Source organism: Ranitomeya variabilis, chromosome 2 (genome assembly GCF_051348905.1).
Source record: "Ranitomeya variabilis isolate aRanVar5 chromosome 2, aRanVar5.hap1, whole genome shotgun sequence".
Taxonomy (NCBI): Eukaryota; Metazoa; Chordata; class Amphibia; order Anura; family Dendrobatidae; genus Ranitomeya; species Ranitomeya variabilis.
This window is the reverse complement of record NC_135233.1, coordinates 143,958,492-143,971,529: the sequence shown is the minus strand read 5'-3', so window position 1 is coordinate 143,971,529 and position 13,038 is coordinate 143,958,492.

The following is a 13,038-nucleotide window of genomic DNA, read 5'->3' as shown; positions in this document are numbered from 1 at the left end:
CGATCCTTTCCAGTAGGATCATAACAGGGGTCTCTGTCAGGGGTGGGATCCTGGCAGTGGCCTAGCGAAAAGGACAGATCGTTACGGAGCCGCGCCTGCACCCGTTGCGGCGGCATCCTAAGAAAGGACACGAAGCGAGGTTTATTGTGGAGAAGTGAGAAATGAGATCACAGCACAAAGGAGAATAGAACCAGTAGGAGTCGTGCCCTAAGACCGTGGCAACATCCTACTGAGGCGCATAGCCGGTGGCCGGAATGCCGAGGAAGTATTGGGCTCCAAGCATTACTTCAAACAGCGGCAGGACAGTTAACTCTAGGTTGGCTGTCTCACCTAAATCTCCTAAGCAGACAACGGAGGCAATTGTGGGAGAGGGGCGTCTCTAGGGTCCCAGAATAACTCCAGGCCTACCCCGTCATACGGGTGCGTCCTAGCCATATCATCTGGGGGACGGAGAGAGAAAGAACATCAGAAACAGACACAACAGTTGTGAGGACTATCCCGTGGTGCTCAGCAGGGAGGTACTACAACACACAGGTGCTAGAAGGTAGGCACTGATTTCCACCTGCAAAGGGAACTCTGGATGTGCCTTCGGACCGGCCGGTCTCAGCCAGCCCTGTTATCAGTGCTCTGGATTGCGGATCCCAAAGTCTTCAGTAAAGAGGTAAAGAGACTGCAACCCTGTGTCCTCGTTATTCATCACACCTTGCACCACGCACCATCATCACACCTTTCATTGGACACCCCTTAGCAGGGTCACAGACCGGGTCTAGCCACCGTGACAACTCCAGGACCGAGACAGAGAGGCCCGGTACCGAGTACCCCGAGGCCCTGCATCTGGGGGAGCTCCACATATTCTTAAAGAAATAGAGTTTAAGAGCGTAATAAAAGGAAAAGTTGTACAAATCTTTGAAGGAGCAGCATAAACATACCCCCCCACCCTCTCAACCTCCCCCAACCTTACGCTCTTCCCTAACTTCTCCGCATTCATTTATTAAGTCAAGGTTTCAAGGTATAGGAGTGGATCCGCTGATTGTCTGAAGAAGGTACCATTGAGTGTTCTCGAATTGTGTCCTGAGTTTGTCTTTGGTGTCTTGAGGGAGCGATGGTATGAACAGTGACCATGTACGTAAAAATGTTCCCATTCATTTTTCCTTACTGGTTAGAGTATCAAGCCAATCCATCCGAAAATGAAACATTATTTTAGATGGTGATTTTGATGGTGGTAGTGGATTCAGCCAATGTTGCAGGATACTTTTTCTGTTAGCTGAGGCCCAGATTACCAACATACCCTTAAAGGGTTTTGAGATTTTGAGAATTTATATTGAGTAGTGTCTAAAATGTTAAAGATAGCCCACTGTGGCGTGAGTGGAAATATAATCCCACAGAGATTCTGGAGTTCAGCATGAATAGACTTCCATAATTTTTGAACTTTGGTACAATCCCACATATGGTGATATATGTGTTAGGGGTCGAGTTCCCTCCTCTGCACAGGGGGAATCTCGGTCCATCTCCGCTGCAGTCTCCCATTCTCCTGCCGCAGTGGAGCCTGCTCAGCGGAGACGTCGGTCCCAGCGTCTCGCTCAGTCTGACTCTGTGCTAATAGTTACTGCTGCCTTTCCTGCTTCTGCCATTGACGTCGGTGCTGGGCAGCGGCGAGCAGACGCTTCTGGGTCTAAGTCCTGCTTTGCTCATTCTGAGCATGCCCAGAGTAAGATCTCTCAGTGGAGATCGAGGGTCACATGATCTGATACTGCAGCTAAGGTCATTGGCTCCTTCAGGAAGGTCCTGTAGGTGCTCACGCTCTGGTGTAGGTTCTCATTGGTCCTTCTAGGAAGGTCCTGTACGTGCTGCAGCTATTTAAGGTTCGCATGACCGCACGGCCATGCGCTAGTATTGTTCTTTGTTAAGTGCTTTGCGCCAGTGTGGTCACGAGAGTATGTGTTCAGGGACCCGGCTGAAATAAGCCCCTAGAATGCTGGCACCTCCGGCGAGGAGTTTGTGTTTGAATGTGTTCAGGGACCCGGCTGAAATAAGCCCCTAGAATGCTGGCACCTCCGGCGAGGAGTTTTGTGTGCATGCGTGACCACTGACTGCTCTCTGTGTGGGCAGTTAGCCTGTGCCTCTGTGAAGCCTAACAGGGCACAGTGCTTTTCTTTCACGACTACTCGGTGAAGTAACTGAGATAGTCCATACCGCCATATCGTGCCGCCATTGCTAGCAGCAGGTACTCCTGCACGGTGGACCCCGGGCTGCGAACGCACCAATATCAATAAAAAATCTCTATTTATTCGGTGCGTTCCGCTAGCCGTAACATAATACTAGCGCCAGGGTCTGGCTAGTAAATGGCGGACATTCAGCAAACTTTGCGGTATATCCTGCAGCTGGAGGGTAGGTTGGTGGCTCTCGAGAGCTCAACCCCAGCTGTGGATGTTACCGCAGTTGCTGTACAGGCTGCTAGCGTGGCTGCAGCTACCTTGTCCACTGCCACCCCTGTTCTGACATTATCTCGCCTCCCGCTGCCAGAAAAATTTTATGGAGACAGCAAATCTTGTAGGGGTTTCGTGAGTCTATTCATCTCGAGCTCCTGGCTGCACGTTTCCCTACTGAGCGGGCTAAGGTGGGATTTATTCTGTCTCTCTTGTCAGACAGGGCATTGGAGTGGGCTACACCGCTGTGGGAGCGTGGCGATCATGTGGTGCAGAGTGCTCCGCGGTTCTTGAGCACTCTGAAACAGGTCTTTTTAGGACCTCAAGTAACCCATGAGACGGCGCTCCAACTGCTGGCATTAACTCAGGGTGAGTCCATGGTCAGCCATTTTGCCATCCGATTTTGGACTCTGGCTTCTGAGCTGGAGTGGTCGGATAAAGCCCTTATCCCCATATTTTGGAGGGGCCTGGCTGATCACGTTAAGGACGCTCTGGCCACTAGGGAGATTCCTGCCACACTGGAGGAGTTAATATCGGTCTCTACTCGAATTGACCTCCGTTTTAACGAGCGGAGGTTAGAGCGAGCCCAGTGTAGGCAGAGGTTTCGGCTGGCTCCCACCTTCGCCAAACCTCTCGAATCTCCGGTCATGGTACCTGAGTCACATGAGGCCATGGAAGTGTCACGAGCGGGTTCTAAGTCCCGGACTGCTCGTGCCCTCCAGGTTTGTCATGTTTGCCAGCAGACAGGACATCTTGCCACCAGATGTTCTCCGCGGTCGAGGAAACGTCAGCGTCTAGTGGTAGTAGGTGGAGGTACACTGGACACGGTGATGTTTGCCTCCAAATTGTCCTTTAAGGGGACAATTATTATTGGCTCATCCCCCCACTCGGTAGAGCTCTGCATGGATTCTGGGGTGGAGGGCAATTTTATGTCTTCTACCTTCGCCCAACGTCACGCAATACCCCTGGTTATGCTTGCTCAACCAGTGACGGTACGAGTGGTGAATGGGTCGACACTGCCCTCACAGATAACACACCAGACCATCCCTTTTACTCTGTCCATGTCGCCATCCCATCAAGAGATTATATCTCTGCTCATCATTCCTGAGGGAATTGATGAGGTCCTGTTGGGGATACCTTAGTTACGGTATCACTCTCCTCATATCGAGAGGTCCTCAGGCAGAATTTTGGGATGGGGTGAATTTTGTGGGGGTAGGTGTCAGAGGGAGTGCATTCAGGTTGCTACTACAGAGGTACCCGCAGATCTATCCTCTCTCCCCAAACAGTATTGGTCTTATGCGGACGTGTTCTCCAAAAAGGCGGCGGAGACCCTTCCGCCCCATCGCCCCTATTACTGTCCTATTGATCTCTTGCCTGGTGCCGAGCCTCCTCAGGGTCGAGTTTATCCATTCTCTCCCGGAGACGGAGGCAATGTCTCAGTACATTCAAGAGAATCTGGCAAGAGGGTTCATCAGGAAGTCAGTGTCACCTGCTGGGGCTGGGTTCTTCTTCGTGCAGAAGAAGAATGGGGAACTGCGTCCATGCATAGACTACAGGGGTCTTAACACCATCACAGTTAAGAATAATTACCCTTTGCCCTTGATATCTGAGCTCTTCGATAGGCTTCAGGGAGCAAGGGTGTTTACTAAACTAGATCTGCGGGGTGCTTACAACCTGATTCGCATCCGTGAGGGGTACGAATGGAAGACGGCTTTTAACACCAGGGATGGGCACTATGAATATCTGGTGATGTGTTATGATCTGGTGGCCTAAGAGCAGCATGAGATGTACTCTGGAGAAGGTGGTACCTGTACTGACCGCAGACCCTGAACTTAACACCGCAACTAGAAGTAGCCGTGGAATGTACCTAGCACTCCCTGGACATCTCGACACAGCCGGAGGACTAATTACCCCTAGAGATAGAAAAGGGAAAACTATCTTGCCTCAGAGAAAATTCCCAAAGGATAGGAAGCCCCCCACAAATATTGACTGTGAGAGGAGAGGGAAAAAACATACACAGACTGAAATCAGAATTTAGCAAAGGAGGCCACTTCTAGCTAAATAGAAAGGATAGGACAGAGTACTATGCGGTCAGTATTAAAACACTAGAAAATATCCACCACAGAAAATACAAAAACTCCACAGCTAACTAAAGATATGGAGGGTATATCTGCATCTCCAGAGATACCAGCTTGGCTAAACAAATCCTTATACAGACCAAGCTGGACAAGACAAAAACATGGGGAAAGAACTGAACAATAAGGCCACAGCATGTGGACAGCAAAAAATCAAGGCCAGAACTTATCTTTGATGAAAAGAACTGCAAAGCAGGAGAGACCAGGAAGAGATGTGAATCCTCCAGGAACAATGGACAACTGGCACTGACTAAAGGGTGGAGCAAGACTAAATAGCCCAGTCAGATTTGCAACAAGTGAACACACCTGATAAATGCTGCGATTCAGAGACAGCAGCGCTACCACTTACAACCACCGGAGGGAGCCCAAGAGCAGAATTCACAACAGTGATGCCCTTCGGGCTCTGTAATGCCCCAGCCGTTTTCCAAGACTTTGTGAATGTCATCTTCCAGGATATGCTCACCACCTCGATCGTAGTCTATCTGGATGATATTCTCATCTACTCTCCAGATATTGACTCCCACCGGAGAGATGTTTGCAAAGTCTTCGACCTCCTACGGGCAAACTTCCTCTATGCCAAGTTGGTGAAGTGTGTGTTTGAGCAGGAGTCCTTACCTTTCCTGGGCTATATCATCTCCGCCCAGGGATTGGCCATGGATCCTGCCAAACTACAGGCTGTGATGGACTGGCAGGAACCCCATTCTCTTAAAGCGGTGCAGCACTTTATGGGGTTCATAAATTATTATCGTCAGTTTATTCTGCACTTCTCGACTTTGGTAGCTCCCTTAATTGCCCTCACCAAGAAGGGAGCAAATCCCAAATTGTGGTCTGTGGAGGTCTCCAAGGTTTTTAACTCCATAAAGTCTCACTTCGCTAGCGCTCCCATCCTACATCGCCCTTGATGTAGATAGGCCATTTATCATGGAGGTGGATTGCTCATCTGTTGGTGCTGGAGCAGTCCTCTTCCAAAAGGATGCTCAAGGTCGGAAGCATCCTTGCTTCTTCTTTTTTAAGACCTTCTCACCAGCAGAGAGGAATTATTCCATCGGGGACAGGGAGTTGCTAGCCATGAAGTTGGCGTTCTCGGAGTGGAGACATCTCTTACCTGGACATCCTGGATGGTGCCTATCAGACCAGGGTACCAGCCTTCTGGAAAAGCTGTAGAGGACTGGAGGAGAGATTGGCTGAAGCAGACCTGGGCAATCTGCAGCCAAGACTGGACCAGCCAGCGGACCGAGACAGCCAAAGGGCTGAAACAGGGGACCATGGGAAGCATCTTGCACTCCCCTGCCCACCGACCATCTGCCACCCGCTATTACCACTATTTGTGTCCTCAGGATGAAGACAGTGGTCAAAATGAACCTGAAGACCCACCTCTTCTGACAAGCCTACATCCTGCAGTAACGACCGATCGACCAAACCACTGCACGACCACCTCTATCCTCACCTACTGAATCCTCACCCATCCCTTGTAGATTGTGAGTCCTCGCGGGCAGGGTCCTCTCTCCTCCTGTACCAGTTGTGACTTGTATTGTTCAAGATTATTGTACTTGTTTTTATTATGTATACCCTTCCTCAGATGTAAAGCGCCATGGAATAAATAGCGCTATAATAATAATAATACATTGGTGGATTACAGGGCCACCGGCTTCATCTTCCACCAATCAGTGTGTGAGACAGCAGGCAACAAGATGACATTTCATTGCGCTGCTGCTGAGACTGCACATGAGACAGGAGCAGAGCACCTAGGGAAATGGGAGCGAGGTGCGTATGTGTTGTTTTTTTTTCTTGCGTATATGATGTTTGTATGTACATAGTAGACTATGTGGGCTCAGACTGTATATATGGAGGCTATGTGGGGCTCATACTGTTTATATAGAGGCTATGTGGGGCTCACGCTATATACATGGAGGCCATGTGGATCTCACACTGTATATATGGAGGCTATCTTGGGCTAACATTGTATATATGGAGGCTATGTGGGGCTCAAACTGTATATATGGAGCCTATGTTGGGGATCATACTGTATATAGGAGGCTATGGGGGGCTCACACTGCATATAGTGTGGGTTTGTGTGACACATGCTGGACAGTATATAAAAGGCTATGTAGGGCACATGCCCTATCAAAGGCTATTTGGGGAAAATCCTTTATATCAGAGGCTATGTGGGGCTCACACTGTATATAGAAAGACTATGTGAGGTTCATACTGTATATAGGAGTCTATGTGGGGGCTCATGCTTTATATAGGAGCCTATGTTGGGGTTCATACTGCATATAGAAGGCTATGTAGGGGCTCATTCTGTATATAGGAGAATATTTGGGGACTCGTTCTATATATAGGAGGCTATGTGGGGGCTCACACTGTATATATGGAGTTTATGTGGGGCTCACATTGCACTGTGTATATGTAGGCTATGTGGGGCTCACGCTGTATATATAGAGGCTATGTGGGACTCATACTGCATTTTGGGGGGTATTTGTGTGGCTAAAACTGTACATTGGAGGCTATTCGGGGGCTCATACTGTATATTGGATGCTATTTGGAAGACTCATACTGTATATTGAACGTTATATGGGACTTACACTATATACAATTGTGTTCAAAAGTTTACATACCCTGGCAGAATTCTAATAGATATAAGATTGTTTTTAGTATCTTGTAATGTAGTTAACAAGATTTACAGCTCGTGGATTGGATGATGTTGGCCCAAATAATTGTGAGTTATAAAACACATGTTAGGCTACTTTCACACTAGCGTCGTGTGACGTACGTCGCAATGCGGCGTTTTGGAGAAAAAACGCATCCTGCAAAGTTACCCGCAGGATGCGTTTTTTCTCCATAGACTTGCATTAGTGACGCATTGCGACGGATTGCCACACGCCGCATCCGTCGTGCGACGGATGCGTCGTGTTTTGGCGGACTGTCGGCATAAAAAAGTTCCATGTAACGTTTTTTTGTGCGTCGCGTCCGCCATTTTCGACCGCACATGCGTGGCCGAAACTCCGCCCCCTCCTCCCCAGACTGCAGAATGGGCAGCGGATGCGTTGTAAAACTGAATCTGCTGTCCACGTCTTGCAGTTACTCATAGCATCCGTCGGTACGTCGGCCCGACGCATTGCAACGGGCCCGTACCGACGGATAAGTGTGAAAGTAGCCTTAACCTGTAAACGCATAATCCACCGTACTCTGGATATTGTATTTTAAAATGAGTCCCTCCTCTGATCACCATTTCTCCACTGATTCTGGAGCAACTTATTTTTTTTCTGTGCCCCTCCATTATAAACTTATGCCTTTTAGTAATAATGGTGAAAATGTTTAATGAAATCAACTGGGGGAACCAAAAACTCCCGTGAGCACGGACATATTTTTTGGTAATTCGGAGGAGAAAAAGCAAACACCCCCCAAAAAATTCTGTGGTATACACCTACTTCATTGATGGGAAAAAATTGCATCATAATTACCAGGGGGCTAAATTTTGGAAATGAAGGGTCGGTCACAGAAGAAAAAGAAAAACTGTTCCAGAATCAGTGGAGTAGTGGCAATTGGAGGAGGTACTCCTGTTTCAAATAAAAAAATAGTGTTAAATTCCCATTTAAAATTGGTATAATATTTAGCTCTACAGTTGTGCTCAAAAGTTTACATACCCCGGCAGAATTTTTGCTTTCTTGGCCTTTCTTCAAGCGTTCAGGCCGGAACGCCACTGCTATCTCCATAGAGAATGATCCTCAGCACAGCGAGACTGATCCTCAGCACAGCCGGACTAATAAGTTTGATACCTTTGTTCTTTCCTCAGCCCTTTATTGCCTCTGCTATACCTATGTACACCAAACACCATTTTAGTATCTGTATCTCCCCCATTTACCCTCTCCCTGCATGGAGTAACACTGTTCCATTAAAAACCCCTGTTAACCCTTGTTCTGCTTCCGACCATTACTGCATCCTGTTACCTGTTCACACTTGGTGTAGTCAGCAGGATGCAGTCTTCAGGTTCGGAGGGGACAGACCAAGCGTCTGGAGCCCTCCCCAGGTCCAATATCTCCCTAGGGGCTATACTGACTAACTTACGAAAGTTCAATGGGAACAATGTTATGTTGTGGAGCTGGACTGAATGTATTAGGGGATTGATGAGAATGCACCCTATGGTGCCCACGTTGCAGACAGAGGTTGCCATCATGGCATTAGAGGGGGAGGTTAAAGATTCAGTGATGTTGAGACCTCCCCGACAGCGTGACACGTTTAACAAGGTCCTACATATACTGGAGGAGACGCATTGAGACCCCACAGATGTATGGGAGCTGAGGTCACGCTTGTTTACTTGTATGCAGAGGGAGGGGGAGACGGTGAACCAGTATATGAATGTGCTACAGGAGATTCACACGGCTGTGACCAGAAAAGGAGGGGTGGGAATAGGCCCCATTGACGTAGTACTCCGGGATCAGTTGGTGACTGAGAGACACCCTACTGAAACAGGCCCTGCAAGAGCGCTTGAGAGTGAATCCAAATATGACATTTGCAGAGGTGGGAGGTGAAGCGCGGGTTCGAGAGCAGGAACAGGGGGTGACAGTACCGGTGGCAAAGGTTTGGAGTGGGGAGGTGGCCGTGAGCTCGGTTACTGAACCCGGCTGGGCCGAAGACCCGCGCAGTGAAATCTTAGCCATAAGGGAAGATTTGACAGAGACTAAGAAGAAGGTGACTTCCTTGAGTGTCCCAGGGACCAGAACTTACTCAGAGTCGAGATGCCAGCAGATACCTGCTTCCTATATGGAGGGTTTGGGCATATGTGAAGTGCCCACTAGGGCCGTGGGGTACTCGGGCCGAGTCCAACCATCTTAAGGGGGTGGTCATGGCAGCAGTGACCTGGTCCGTGGCCCTGGGCGTCCAATAAAATTAATGAAAATGAAGGGGAAATAGAGTCTATAGGGAGTTGGTTCGTGATGCCAACTGTGGTTTTTGGCACTGGATGGCCGATGCTGCTTAAGGGGACTGCTGGGGCCAATGAAGACACAGGTGGGATGGTTCTGCTCCCCACAGGTGGAGTGGGGCCCCAGGGCTACCAGTATAGTTGGTTAGAGATTGTAGATGATGGGGTGCAGGACTGAGGGTGCGGGAAATGACTGAGGATGCAAGGATTGCAGTTTCCTTTTCTTTTACTTGGTAGCTGCAGGTGCAGTCCGGAGTATGGGTAACAGGTGATGATGGGGTCTGGGCAGCCTGGAAGCAACTTGGGATCCACCTAGCCAGGTGGGTTTGGGGGCCTTCCTTCTGCACTATTGTTTTAGGTCCTTGCTGCTTTATGCTCTGTTCAAGTTCCTCTCCTGTGTGTTGCTTCTAATTTGTATGGCAGACAGCGTGAGCCTATCATGGGCACTGCCTTTTCACTGGCAGCCCCAGCTCTTAGTCTGCTGCAGTGCCTTCAGGTGTTCACTGTGACAAGGGAGCTTGCAGTTCTCTGCCCTCCAGATTTGGCTGTCAGGGTGTACCACACCCGCACAGCCAAGGACTCTAGCATCCTCTTTGTCTGTTCTGGGGTGAGCCTGGCTACAGCTCCACTTCCAAGGTTCTCCTCGACTTGCCTCTTCCTCTCAGACTCCTGACTCAAACTCACTAACTCCGCCTCCAGCCCAGAACTTATAGGGAAGCTCCCCTAAAGCTGGGTGTTAGAGCTCCCCTTCTGGTCTGGAGTAGGAAAGGTGTTGGATGCTGGTATTACCTGGCAAGGGGACCCCTTCTTGCTTCCAGTCATGACATCACCCCCTATGGCCCGGGTCTACAGCGCCGCCTGTTAAACTAGGAGGCTCCAAGGCTGGGGGATGCCGCTCGGAGCCAGAACAGTCAGTGAGAGGAACCAAAAGTCCCACTAATCTAGTTTCAGTGTGTCCGTTAGTCTGGGCCAAAATCGATGGGCGGGCCATGCGATGCCTGGTGGATACTGGTTCTCAAGTGACCACGATGCCAGAGGCATACTATCGAAGACATTTCCCCAAGGCGATGAGGCCTCAATGGGGAGAGGTGATAAGATTGATGGCCGCCAATCAACTACACATCCCAGTCGCAGGGGTGGCATGGATGCAAATTAAGGTCTGCGGAAGGGATCTGGGCTGCAAAGGAGTGGTGCTGACCTCAGGGGACATAGAACCGGGGTACACAGTCACCTTGGGGATGAATGTGTTGAAAGAGTTCGGAAGTGTGCTGATAAACGAGGCCCGGATGTATTCCTGCACTGCAACAGTGGAGTCCACAGACACCCCAGAGAAAGTTATTCCAGCAATTGATACAGTTGGCACAGGCTCAAGAAGCCTCCGGTGAAGGGAAAATGCTGGGAAAGGTAATCACCGCAGCTACAGGTAGACTGGAAGTACCTCCTGGACAGACTGTGCTATCCTTGCCTGTGCTGGCCTGCACACCCCTGGAAGAGGTAGAAATACAACAAGAGCCAGCCGCCGTGGAGAATTTACCATCCGGGTTATTGGTCGCATGGACGATGGCTACCATATGTAGAGGAAAAGTACCAGTGCGCTGCATAAATTTAAGGGAAGAACCGCTCACTTTGTCCCCAGGAGTGAGTTAGCCCAAATTATCAGCATACCAGAAGATTAATACCATCCCAGACCGTCCAAATGACCGCAAGGGAAGAAGAACCTTGGGTCAGAGCTGTAAGAACCCTCTCAGCGTCAGAGCCATCCCAGTGAAAAGAGGGGAAGAAAATACTTGACCTGATGCGGGGCTGAACTTACTGTGCTTACACCTAGCCAGATACAACAAGTGGAAGTCCTGCTGGGATGCTATCGGGATATGTTCGCTCAGCACGAAGATTTCGGCTAACCACTGCTATCACTCACGAGATCCCAATGGGACAAGCGGCCCCTGTAAGAGAGCGTTACTGACAGATTCCACCACAACTGTACCAGGAGGTAAAGGGGATGATCTCTCAGATGCTACAGAATGGCGTGATCCAGGAAAGCCAAAGCCCGTGGGTCGCTCTGGACACTGGTCTGTAGTTGTTTGTGCAGGATGGGTCGAGGGCAGGTTTCTTTAATAATGGAGTAATGATAGAGTGTTTGAAGGAGGATGGGAGAATGCCAGAGGAGAGGGAGAGATTAAAGATTGTAGTTAGGTGAGTAGTGACGACTGAAGAGAGAGACTGGAGGAGACGTGAGGGACTGGGGTCAGTAGTGCATGTAGTCGGATGAGAAGAGAGGAGCCTGGAGACTTCTTCTTCTGTGATGGGATCAAATGTGGAGAGTGAGCCAAGGGAAGTGCAGGGAAGGATGGGAGTCACTTCACATGGTGGCTGGGAGCGGATTTCCTGATGGATATTCTCTGTTTTCCCTATAAAGTGTGAGGCCAGGTCATCAGCACAAATGTTTGTGATAGGGGCTTCTGCTTTCAGCCTGAGGAGGGAGTGAAAGGTGTAAAAAAGTTTCTTGGAGTTGTTGGATAGTGAGGAGATCAGGGTGGTGTAGTAGGTCTGTTTGGCGAGGTGAAGGGCAGTGTTATAGGTTATTGACATAAATTTGAATAGTTCTTATGGATTGAGGATTAAGGATCTTCAGGAACACTGGCTGGAATGGTGGCATGTAGAGGCTTCTTCATCTGGAATCAGCACGAGATAGCGCTGTTTTAGACAAGTTTAATCTGACCATTAAATTTTTAGTTGGCTCTTGTTTCTGTGATATCAAAGAGTTTTCCTTTTATATAATTAATGCATAAAAGTTTCATTACTTTGATACGTTATCATTTTTGCAAATGTAAAGATTTAGAATATTTGCTATGCAAATTTTAAGATATTTATTTAGAGGAAACTTAGCAACAATTCAAATAACTAAAACATGAATGTAAACAGCAAGAATAAGGAGTACAAAAAAACCCATTTAAAATTATATCATAATGGACTGTTAACAGTGAAGTTGTCTTTACTATATTGGCCATATTGCAGTCGGACAACCATAACATACATTGTTAGGGCATAATGTCCATAGGAGGTTAACTTCCTTCCTGGTCCATAGGAAATTTGTGCTTGCCTAGGACCTTGCATTGTTCGTGTCATTGTTTTTTTAATTCCTTTGTCCATGTAGTTTTTCCTAACTATTTTCTTTATGATATAATTTAATAAAAGATTTTTTTTGTAAATTTTAAACAGATTTTTTGTACTCCTTATTCTCGTTGTTTGCTTTCATGTCTTGGAGTATACCTGTTGTGCTTGATGTTTTTAAGGGCCGTATGGCCTTTAAATTTTGTGGTATAATACCCATTTTTATTCTGATATTGCTGTTTAAAATAACTAAAACATGTCTAAACACGATTGTGAATTATAAACAGTTACAGAAATTGCACTATAAAATTTGGTCCTCGTTCAGTGACAATTCTTTTTGGCTTGTCTCTTGTACTCCTGTATCCAATCATCTCTTACAATTGTCTAACAGTAATCTGCAATCATTTATGGATTCCATTTTCTTTGATATCTTTTCTCCATA